At 42.6% G+C, this 10612-nt stretch overlaps 2 long non-coding RNA genes across 38 annotated transcripts in view; one reads left to right on the forward strand and one right to left on the reverse strand.

Annotated features, from left to right (window-relative positions):
• Positions 1-5747: 5747 nt before the first annotated feature.
• Positions 5748-10612, forward strand: part of LOC127920492 (uncharacterized) — a 12335-nt gene continuing 7470 nt past the window's right edge. Inside the window, exon 1 of the long non-coding RNA XR_008106419.1 lies at positions 5748-5815. This is a non-coding gene — a long non-coding RNA (uncharacterized LOC127920492). The remainder of the gene's footprint in view (positions 5816-10612) is intronic.
• Positions 9048-10612, reverse strand: part of LOC127920491 (uncharacterized) — a 2574-nt gene continuing 1009 nt past the window's right edge. For 4 of the 37 annotated variants that reach the window (XR_008106399.1, XR_008106402.1, XR_008106407.1 and 1 more), the window contains 4 exons: positions 10128-10612; positions 9607-10070; positions 9201-9490; positions 9048-9141 (listed from right to left, as the gene is read on the reverse strand). The exon at positions 10128-10612 is cut by the window's right edge. This is a non-coding gene — a long non-coding RNA (uncharacterized LOC127920491). The remainder of the gene's footprint in view (positions 9142-9200; positions 9491-9606; positions 10071-10127) is intronic. The other 33 variants (XR_008106416.1, XR_008106410.1, XR_008106394.1 and 30 more) reach the window with 31 other exon arrangements.

Below are 10612 nucleotides of genomic sequence, written 5' to 3' on the forward strand. Positions count from 1 at the left end.
AGCATCTACACAAACAGCCACCTGAACTACTGTCCTACAAAGACAAACAGCATCTACACAAACAGCCACCTGAACTACTGTCCTACAAAGACAAACAGCCACCTGAACTACTGTCCTACAGAGACAAACAGCCACCTGAACTACTGTCCTACAGAGACAAACAGCATTTACACAAACAGCCACCTGAACTACTGTCCTACAAAGACAAACAGCCACCTGATCTACTGTCCTACAAAGACAAACAGCCACCTGAACTACTGTCCTACAAAGACAAACAGCCAACTGAACTACTGTCCTACAAAGACAAACAGCATCTACACAAACAGCCACCTGAACTACTGTCCTACAAAGACAAACAGCATCTATACAAACAGCCACCTGAACTACTGTCCTACAAAGACAAACAGCATTTACACAAACAGCCACCTGAACTACTGTCCTACAAAGACAAACAGCCACCTGAACTACTGTCCTACAAAGACAAACAGCCACCTGAACTACTGTCCTACAGAGACAAACAGCATCTACACAAACAGCCACCTGAACTACTGTCCTACAAAGACAAACAGCATCTATACAAACAGCCACCTGAACTACTTACTTTCCTACATAGACAAACAGCATCTACACAAACAGCCACCTGAACTACTGTCCTACAAAGACAAACAGCATCTACACAAACAGCCACCTGAACAACTGTCCTACAAAGACAAACAGCATTTACACAAACAGCCACCTGAACTACTGTCCTACAAAGACAAACAGCCACCTGAAATACTGTCCTACAAAGACAAACAGCCACCTGATCTACTGTCCTACAGAGACAAACAGCATCTACATGAACAGCCACCTGAACTACTGTCCTACAGAGACAAACAGCCACCTGAACTACTGTCCTACAAAGACAAACAGCCACCTGAACTACTGTCCTACAGAGACAAACAGCCACCTGAACTACTGTCCTACAAAGACAAACAGCCACCTGAACTACTGTCCTACAAAGACAAACAGCCACCTGAACTACTGTCCTACAAAGACAAACAGCCACCTGAACTACTGTCCTACAAAGACAAACAGCCACCTGAACTACTGTCCTACAAAGACAAACAGCATCTACACAAACAGCCACCTGAACTACTGTCCTACAAAGACAAACAGCCACCTGAACTACTGTCCTACAAAGACAAACAGCCACCTGAACTACTGTCCTACAAAGACAAACAGCCACCTGAACTACTGTCCTACAACGACAAACAGCATCTACACAAACAGCCACCTGATTTACTGTCCTACAAAGACAAACAGCATCTACACAAACAGCCACCTGAACTACTGTCCTAAAAAGACAAACAGCATCTACACAAACAGCCACCTGAACTACTGTCCTACAAAGACAAACAGCAGACAAACAGCCACCTGAACTACTGTCCTACAAAGACAAACAGACAAACAGCCACCTGAACTACTGTCCTACAGAGACAAACAGACAAACAGCCACCTGAACTACTGTCCTACAAAGACAAACAGCCACCTGAACTACTGTCCTACAAAGACAAACAGCATCTAACAAACAGCCACCTGAACAAACTGTCCTACAAAGACAAACAGCCACCTGAACTACTGTCCTACAAAGACAAACAGCCCTACAACAAAGACAAACAGCCACCTGAACTACTGTCCTACAAAGACAAACAGCCACCTGAACTACTGTCCTACAAAGACAAACAGCATCTACACAAACAGCCACCTGAACTACTGTCCTACAAAGACAAACAGCATCTATACAAACAGCCACCTGAACTACTGTCCTACAAAGACAAACAGCATCTACACAAACAGCCACCTGAACTACTGTCCTACAAAGACAAACAGCACTGTCCTACACAAACAGCCACCTGAACTACTGTCCTACAAGAGACAAACAGCATCTACACAAACAGCCACCTGAACTACTGTCCTACAAAGACAAACAGCATCTACACAAACAGCCACCTGAACTACTGTCCTACAAAGACAAACAGCACACAAACAGCCACCTGAACTACTGTCCTACAAAGACAAATCTACAAAGCAGCCACCTGAACTACTGTCCTACAAAGACAAACAGCATTTACACAAACAGCCACCTGAACTACTGTCCTACAAAGACAAACAGCCACCACTGTCCTACACAAACAGCCACCTGAACTACTGTCCTACAGAGACAAACAGCATCTACACAAACAGCCACCTGAACTACTGTCCTACAGAGACAAACAGCCACCTGAACTACTGTCCTACAAAGACAAACAGCCACCTGAACTACTGTCCTACAAAGACAAACAGCATGAACTACACAAACAGCCACCTGAACTACTGTCCTACAAGACAAACAGCCACCTGAACTACTGTCCTACAAAGACAAACAGCCACCTGAACTACTGTCCTACAAAGACAAACAGCCACCTGAACTACTGTCCTACAAAGACAAACAGCATCTACAAACAGCCACCTGAACTACTGTCCTACAAAGACAAACTGAAGCATCTACAGAGACAAACAGCCACCTGAACTACTGTCCCTGACAAAGACAAACAGCCACCTGAACTACTGTCCTACAGAGACAAACAGCATCTACACAAACAGCCACCTGAACTACTGTCCTACAAAGACAAACAGCATCTACACAAACAGCCACCTGAACTACTGTCCTACAAAGACAAACAGCATCTACACAAACAGCCACCTGAACTACTGTCCTACAAAGACAAACAGCATCTATACAAACAGCCACCTGAACTACTGTCCTACAAAGACAAACAGCCACCTGAACTACTGTCCTACAAAGACAAACAGCCACCTGAACTACTGTCCTACAAAGACAAACAGCCACCTGAACTACTGTCCTACAGAGACAAACAGCATCTACACAAACAGCCACCTGAACTACTGTCCTACAAAGACAAACAGCCACCTGAACTACTGTCCTACAAAGACAAACAGCCACCTGAACTACTGTCCTACAAAGACAAACAGCCACCTGAACTACTGTCCTACAAAGACAAACAGCAGACAAACAGCCACCTGAACTACTGTCCTACAAAGACAAACAGCATCTATACAAACAGCCACCTGAACTACTGTCCTACAAAGACAAACAGCATTTACACAAACAGCCACCTGAACTACTGTCCTACAAAGACAAACAGCCACCATACTGTCCACAAACAGCCACCTGAACTACTGTCCTACAAAGACAAACAGCATCTACACAAACAGCCACCTGAACTACTGTCCTACAAAGACAAACAGCCACCTGAACTACTGTCCTACAGAGACAAACAGCACAAACAGCCTGAACTACTGTCCTACAAAGACAAACAGCATCTACACAAACAGCCACCTGAACAACTGTCCTACAAAGACAAACAGCCACAAACAGCCACCTGACCTACTGTCCTACAAAGACAAACAGCCACCTGAAATACTGTCCTACAAAGACAAACAGCCACCTGATCTACTGTCCTACAGAGACAAACAGCACTACAAACAGCCACCTGAACTACTGTCCTACAAAGACAAACAGCCACCTGAACTACTGTCCTACAAAGACAAACAGCCACCTGAAATACTGTCCTACAGAGACAAACAGCCACCTGAACTACTGTCCTACAAAGACAAACAGCATCTACACAAACAGCCACCTGAACTACTGTCCTACAAAGACAAACAGCCACCTGAACTACTGTCCTACAAGAGACAAACAGCCATCTGAACCAAAGACAAACAGCCACCTGAACTACTGTCCTACAAGACAAACAGCCACCTGAACTACTGTCCTACAAAGACAAACAGCCACCTGAACTACTGTCCTACAAAGACAAAACAGCCACCTGAACTACTGTCCTACAAAGACAAACAGCCACCTGAACTACTGTCCTACAAAGACAAAACAGCCACCTGAACTACTGTCCTACAAAGACAAACAACCACCTGAACTACTGTCCTACAGAGACAAACAGCATCTACACAAACAGCCACCTGAACTACTGTCCTACAAAGACAAACAGCATCTTGTGTTGTCATGTTTTGAAATCTGAGAAAAATGGCCCCAAAGTTTGTTTTCTTGTGATGAATAGGACCATGACCACTGATCTGACCAGACACAGTACTGATTCTACACTCTGCCTTGGTATATGATGGAGTACTGATACAGACTCTGCCTTGGTATGACCACCCCTAAGTACTGCAACAGAATATGATATGATGGAGAGAGACAACAGACAAGACACAGAGACAGCAACAGAGAATAGGATCTGATGGTCTGAGACACCAGTACTGAAGACATGTTGTAGTAGTAACCAGCAACTGTATTTAATGGTGTTATGTAGTTGTGTTGTCAAGACACAGAGTAACCCTCAACTGTATTTAATGGTGTTATGGAGTGTTGTCAACAGACAAGACACAGAGACCTCAACTGTATTTAATGGTGTTATGAGTTGTGTTGTCATGTTGATTGTAGTAACCCTCAACTGTATTTAAGTTACAGTTGACAGATTGTAGTAATACTGTATATGATGGAGTTGTGTTGTCATGACAAGTACACAGTAACAGCAACAGATTTAATGGTGATATGATTGTGTTGTCATGTTGTATTGTAGACACAGACCAGCAACTGTATTTAATGGTGTTATGATGGAGAGAGTCACAGTTGTATTGACACAGTAACCTCAACTGTATTTAATGGTGTTATGTAGTTGTGAGAGTCACCAGACAAGACACAGAGACAGCAACAGAAGAATAGGATTTGATGGAGATGAGACAACAGACAAGACACAGACACAGCAACAGAATAGGATATGATGGAGAGAGACAACAGACAAGACACAGAGACAGCAACAGAATAGGATATGATGGAGAGAGACACCAGACAAGACACAGAGACAGCAACAGAAGAATAGGATGTGATGGAGAGAGACAACAGACAAGACACAGAGACAGCAACAGAATAGGATATGATGGAGAGAGACACCAGACAAGACACAGAGACAACAGAAGAATAGGATATGATGGAGAGAGACAACAGACAAGACACAGAGACAGCAACAGAAGAATAGGATATGATGGAGAGAGACACCAGACAAGACACAGACACAGTAACAGAATAGGATATGATGGAGAGAGACACAGACAAGACACAGAGACAGCAACAGAAGAATAGGATATGATGGAGAGGGACACAGACAAGACACAGACACAGCAACAGAATAGGATATGATGGAGAGAGACAACAGACAAGACACAGACACCGCAACAGAATAGGATATGATGGAGAGAGACACCAGACAAGACACAGAGACAGCAACAGAATATGATATGATGGAGAGAGACAACAGACAAGACACAGAGACAGCAACAGAAGAATAGGATATGATGGAGAGAGACACCAGACAAGACACAGAGACAGCAACAGAAGAATAGGATATGATGGAGAGAGACAACAGACAAGACACAGAGACAGCAACAGAATAGGATATGATGGAGACACCAGACAAGACACAGAGACAGCAACAGAAGAATAGGATGTGATGGAGAGAGACACCAGACAAGACATAGACAGCAACAGACGACACAGAGAAAGTGATGGAGAGAGACAGAAGAATAGAGTTCCAGACAGTTGTAGAATGTATGCCAAGGCACATTGTAAGAGCTATACAGAGAGAGGGAGTGGGAGAGAGAACAGGCAGAACCTGATATGTAAATGAGCAGAGCAAATGAAACTAACTTTTGGCGACCTGATGATCATTCAGACTGTGTTTCTATTGAGAGATAAAAGGTAAGAGAACGATTGTTATGTGTCATATAGTTGATGATATTGTTATGTGTATTCATATAGTTGATGATATTGTTATGTATTCATATATTGTTATGTGTATTCATATAGTTGATGATATTGTTATGTGTATTCATATAGTTGATGATATTGTTATGTGTATTCATATAGTTGATGATATTGTTATGTGTATTCATATAGTTGATGATATTGTTATGTGTATTCATATAGTTGATGATATTGTTATGTGTATTCATATAGTTGATGATATTGTTATGTGTATTCATATAGTTGATATTGTTATGTGTATTCATATAGTTGATTATATTTTTGGTGGACAGTGTTACAATAGTCCTACTCTCCTTAAAATGTTTTTGATATTAATTAGATGCGTGGGGTGAATTTGTTCTGTGCTCATCTGTGTGCCCCAAGGTGATCACTCCTACACTATCTAGAATCTAAAAGGGTTCTTTGGCTGTCCCCATAGGATAACCCTATGTAGAACCCTTTTTGGTAACTAGGTACTAGGAATTCCATGAAGAACCCTTTTGGGTTCCATAGAAGCCAGGAGAAAGAACCCGTTCTCTTATGGGGACACGGAGAGACTTTAGTCTAAAGACTGTATCATAGGTCTATAGACCAGGGTGATCTCCTACTGTATCATAGGTCTATAGACCAGGGTGATCTCCTACTGTATCATAGGTCTATAGACCAGGGTGATCTCCTACTGTATCATAGGTCTATAGACCAGGGTGATCTCCTACTGTATCATAGGTCTATAGACCAGGGTGATCTCCTACTGTATCATAGGTCTATAGACCAGGGTGATCTCCTACTGTATCATAGGTCTATAGACCAGGGTGATATCCTACTGTATCATAGGTCTATAGACCAGGGTGATCTCCTACTGTATCATAGGTCTATGGACCAGGGTGATCTCCTACTGTATCATAGGTCTATAGACCAGGGTGATCTCCTACTGTATCATAGGTCTATAGACCAGGGTGATCTCCTACTGTATCATAGGTCTATAGACCAGGGTGATCTCCTACTGTATCATAGGTCTATAGACCAGGGTGATCTCCTACTGTATCATAGGTCTATAGACCAGGGTGATCTCCTACTGTATCATAGGTCTATAGACCAGGGTGATCTCCTACTGTATCATAGGTCTATAGACTTGTCTTCTCAAAACAGGCTTAAAACACAACAAGCAACAAACAAACATTTTCTCTTTCTAAACTACTGTTAACACTTTTTACTCAGGGAGGTATTTTGTGTGAAAGAGACAAATAAATATTGTTGAAAGACTAACAACAACTTACACTTCCTCAAAACAGGTTGTGTGTCATTAGTGCCATTTAAAACTGTTGGCATACCAAAAACACCAACATGGAAATAGGAAAACTAGAACACCCCCCTAGTCATGCCTTGATCTACAACACCATAGAGAACCAAGGGCTCTCTGTGGTCAGGGCGTGACAGCAACATTTTAAAACTGTTGGCTGTGGAGTAAACTAATGAATACAACCCAGGTTGTTGCCTACGACTCGGCATGTTGATACCTGCCTGATGCTGAAACCTGATTGTAGCCTGAGAGGTAAACTATGATACTAGCCAGATATACTGGTTTTCTAAAGTTAGCCAACTTCAGTTAGCTTCACATTCCAGCTCAGGCCTCATCCATCAGAATATACAGAACAGAACAGAAAATATCTCAATGTCTTGACATGTTCTGGTTGTGAATTCAGGCAACAAGGTGAGAATCCTGCCAGGGATTATTGTAAAGTGTGTAGATAAATTAAATGTCTGGTGTAATGTTAGTATAGTGAATCACAGTAAAACACTCCTAACAGTAGATACATTAAATGTCTGGTGTAATGTTAGTATAGTGAAGTAAAACACTCCTAACAGTAGATACATTAAATGTCTGGTGTAATGTTAGTATAGTGAATGACAGTAAAACACTCCTAACAGTAGATAAATGAAATGTCTGGTGTAATGTTAGTATAGTGAATGACAGTAAAACACTCCTAACAGTCTACTTCTACTGAGACAGGTTGGTGTCAGTTTAATCATACAACATGGAGCTGACTGGACGTGGTCAAGTCAAATTCAATATATCAATATTCATATATTATAGTTCTACATTTAACATTTCAGATGATAATGTAATTATATCATAGTTCCTCTATAGTGTAGTGATCCTCTACATTTCATATGATAATGTAATTATATCATAGTTCCTCTATAGTGTAGTGATCCTCTACATTTCATATGATAATGTAATTGTAATAGTTGCTCTATAGTGAATAGTAAAACACTCTAACATTACATTGATAATGTAATAGTATCATAGTTCCTCTATAGTGAATAGTGATCCTCTACATTTCATATGATAATGTAATAGTATCATAGTAAAACCTCTAATAGTGATACATTGATCCTCTACATTTCATATGATGACAGTAAAAATGTAATAGATATAAATAGTGTCCTCTATAGTGAATGAGTGATCCTCTAGATAAATTAAATATGATAATGTTAGTATAGTGAATGACAGTAAAACACTCTAACAGTTCCTCTATAGTGTAGTATCATCTAACATTTCATGGTGATAATGTAATTGTATCATAGTCTATATTACAGTAAATCCTCTAACATGTCATATGATAATATAATGTATCATAGTTCCTCTATAGTGTAGTGATCCTCACTATATGAGCCAAACACAATTCCAACCAGTCTACCCAATTGATGCCAGTGGTGCGATGTGTAGGTTGTTGGCCTTTAACACATGCAACCTGGGTTCACTTCCCTGCCCTGCTGTTTGCTACATTGGTGTCAGAGGTGTTGTCTGAGACATGCTTTTGTGTGAGCCAGGTAACAATTCCCACCATGTGGGTTAACCCTGGTGCATTAGGGTGTTGACCTCCTGTCTGCTGTTTTCAACTATATTAACAGCACAGGCTGCCTGTAGGGTGTGACCTCCTGCCTGCTGTTTTCAACTATATTAACATCACAGGCTGCCTGTAGGGTGTTGACCTACCCTGCCTGCTGTTTTCAACTATATTAAATCACAGGCTGCCTGTGGTGTTGACCTCCCTGCCTGCTGTTTTCAACTATATTAACAGCACAGGTGCCTGTAGGGTGTTGACCTCCCTGCCAGCTGTTTTCAACTATATTAACAGCACAGGCTGCCTGTAGGGTGTTGACCCCTGCCTGCTGTTTTAACTATATTAACAGCACAGGCTGCCTGTAGGGTGTTGACCTCCCTGTCTGCTGTTTTCAACTATATTAACAGCACAGGCTGCCTGTAGGGTGTTGACCTTCCCTGCCTGCTGTTTTCAACTATATTAACAGCACAGGCTGCCTGTAGGGTGTTGACCTCCCTGCCTGCTGTTTTCAACTATATTAACAGCACAGGCTGCCTGTAGGGTGTTGACCTCCCTGCCTGCTGTTTTCAACTATATTAACAGCACAGGCTGCCTGTAGGGTGTTGACCTCCCTGCCTGCTGTTTTCAACTATATTAACAGCACAGGCTGCCTGTAGGGTGTTGACCTCCCTGCCTGCTGTTTTCAACTATATTAACAGCACAGGCTGCCTGTAGGGTGTTGACCTCCCTGCCTGCTGTTTTCAACTATATTAACAGCACAGGCTGCCTGTAGGGTGTTGACCTCCCTGTCTGCTGTTTTCAACTATATTAACAACACAGGCTGCCTGTAGGGTGTTGACCTCCCTGTCTGCTGTTTTCAACTATATTAACAGCACAGGCTGCCTGTTGGGTGTTGACCTCCCTGCCTGCTGTTTTCAACTATATTAACAGCACAGGCTGCCTGTAGGGTGTTGACCTCCCTGCCTGCTGTTTTCAACTATATTAACAGCACAGGCTGCCTGTAGGGTGTTGACCTCCCTGCCTGCTGTTTTCAACTATATTAACATCACAGGCTGCCTGTAGGGTGTTGACCTCCCTGCCTGCTGTTTTCAACTATATTAACATCACAGGCTGCCTGTAGGGTGTTGACCTCCCTGCCTGCTGTTTTCAACTATATTAACAGCACAGGCTGCCTGTAGGGTGTTGACCTCCCTGTCTGCTGTTTTCAACTATATTAACATCACAGGCTGCCTGTAGGGTGTTGACCTCCCTGTCTGCTGTTTTCAACTATATTAACATCACAGGCTGCCTGTAGGGTGTTGACCTCCCTGTCTGCTGTTTTCAACTATATTAACATCACAGGCTGCCTGTAGGGTGTTGACCTCCCTGCCTGCTGTTTCAACTATATTAACAGCACAGGCTGCCTGTAGGGTGTTGACCTCCCTGTCTGCTGTTTTCAACTATATTAACATCACAGGCTGCCTGTAGGGTGTTGACCTCCCTGCCTGCTGTTTTCAACTATATTAACATCACAGGCTGCCTGTAGGGTGTTGACCTCCCTGCCTGCTGTTTTCAACTATATTAACATCACAGGCTGCCTGTAGGGTGTTGACCTCCCTGCCTGCTGTTTTCAACTATATTAACATCACAGGCTGCCTGTAGGGTGTTGACCTCCCTGTCTGCTGTTTTCAACTATATTAACATCACAGGCTGCCTGTAGGGTGTTGACCTCCCTGCCTGCTGTTTTCAACTATATTAACATCACAGGCTGCCTGTAGGGTGTTGACCTCCCTGCCTGCTGTTTTCAACTATATTAACATCACAGGCTGCCTGTAGGGTGTTGACCTCCCTGCCTGCTGTTTTCAACTATATTAACATCACAGGCTGCCTGTAGGGTGTTGACCTCCCTGTCTGCTGTTTTCAA

The sequence above is a fragment of the Oncorhynchus keta genome, unplaced genomic scaffold (genome assembly GCF_023373465.1).
Source record: "Oncorhynchus keta strain PuntledgeMale-10-30-2019 unplaced genomic scaffold, Oket_V2 Un_contig_195_pilon_pilon, whole genome shotgun sequence".
Classification (NCBI taxonomy): Eukaryota; Metazoa; Chordata; class Actinopteri; order Salmoniformes; family Salmonidae; genus Oncorhynchus; species Oncorhynchus keta.